Below are 2018 nucleotides of genomic sequence, written 5' to 3'. Positions count from 1 at the left end.
GCACGCCGACACACCAGGGATAATCTGATTGCAGGGTACACAGAGGGTGGAAAGCTTCGCGTCGTGTAGGGCTAAGGCGTTTGTCAAAAACGAAGGATGCCAGTCCAAGAGAGTAAATTAAAATTTACAAAAAGTGAGTTGAAGATAAATAATGAAAGAGAGGAGCCTCGAGCAGGAGAAGATAGACTGTAGGGAATGTGGAAGACACAGCGCCGTGAGGAGTTGCAGATGGAGAGAGGCACACCCGTGTTATATACACCTCAGAAGGCAAACTAATGTCCAGCCAATACACGTAGTACAGGTGCCCCTCACCTGATTTGCACCGCACAAGCTGAGAGCAGCACTCCAAGTGAAATTCCATAGAGAGAAGGGTTAAGGCACTATCGATTGCAGGGATATACGTCTGCTAGCACTTATTCCCAGGCAAGAAGGATTAGGAAATACGAGTCGTGATTTTGTCTAGAAGCTCATGTACGCACTGACTTTTTGTGATATATCTTGCCAACCCCTGCTTTCGAATACCGGTACTACTGTACTCGTACGAGTACTTGTCTTGCCCGGGACAAGTAATATACAAGTACCATCGAATACCATCCGTTTCGATCTTTGACCTCATCCACACCAAGAAATTATTACCACAGAAAAACAGGACCTTCAACCCACTCCATACGACCATACCCCCACAATTCGATGGAAAAAATCTTCGGAAAATAAGTCTGAGCGAGGAGTATATTCATTTCCTTTCTAAGGCTTTGGCACACCCATTCCTGGTAGAGTTTGCTCGCCTGAAATGGTTACTCTTTTCTCATATCGTACCTCCTTCCAATAAGGATACATATTCGTAGGGTTGAGACACTCAAACACCCTAATCTGGCACAATATCAACTCCACAATATCTGCCCCAATAATTGAGCTAGAAAAACTAAAGAAGAAGAAAAAATCCCAGAAAATCTTGAGTCACGGCTTCCTTCGCCAATATTCAGCGGTTCGGAGGAGCAAAGATAAACATAATATCTTAATGCGGGCGAGGTCAAAGGTTCCAATCGAGGGTGTGAGATGGTATGCCGTATTAAACATATGCCCCTGCAATCGATAGTACGAGTACAGTACCGTACTAGGGCAAAGTACTTGTACTATATTTTAAACAGTTTCTCAACTCCATTGTTTCGCAACATCCAGGTTCGGAAGTCTTCGAATCGCTAGACGGCAGAATTCCAAGCAACTGATTAGCCGACCCGCCCACCTACCCCGCGCGCGCTTTTGACAGGGCGTTAAAGTCCGTCTTAGAGAATACGACCTCCCGCAAAGCAATTATAAGCTATTCCATAGCCTGAACTACTTGTATTTTACAAGTACTTGTACGAGTACTCCCAGGTTTCTCCGATCTCTAGTGTCCCACGGTACCCCAAAGCGGAATGGTATCCAAGTACCGTACTGAGTAGTATGAAAGACACTTTCGTCCAATAAAATCTGCCATGTTCCTATCCGTCGGTCCTACCAAACTCAGGTTTCCGTAGGTCAACCCTGAGGAACCCCGAGACAGCAAATTCATCCAACTTACTCGAGTACAGGAGGAGCCGGGGAATTCGATACGAGGTACTAAGAGGGTGTTTGGCGATCACATGGCTGGGCGTTCAGACCATGGGACTGATTGTTTGAAACCTAACCAATATGAGCCGCTATATGGATTATATAAGCTGCTTTGTCCTGTCCTATCCATCTCATGGTGTGACCAAATTTATTTGAAAGGCGCTAATTTGCCCCTAAGAGATGATCAACCACTTGTTTCAACATCCCAACCAGACTAAATTTCCACGATACATTCATTTGTTGTGACTTGTTCCATATAATTTCGAAAAGTGAATGATCCCACAAGGGTCTGTCCAGAATTGCTACGGAGTATTTTACTACAGTAGTCAGCTAAATCTTTCCGCAACAGTCAAAGTGCTCTTTACTGCACCGTACAAGTGGAGGGGATGCGGCACAAAACATTCAGGCGGTAGGGTGCCCCTCCCGAA

This window comes from Tuber melanosporum (assembly GCF_000151645.1).
Source record: "Tuber melanosporum whole genome shotgun sequence assembly, scaffold_264, strain Mel28".
In the NCBI taxonomy this organism is placed as follows: Eukaryota; Fungi; Ascomycota; class Pezizomycetes; order Pezizales; family Tuberaceae; genus Tuber; species Tuber melanosporum.
The sequence above is the reverse complement of the archived record's forward strand: the minus strand, read 5'-3'. Positions refer to the sequence as shown.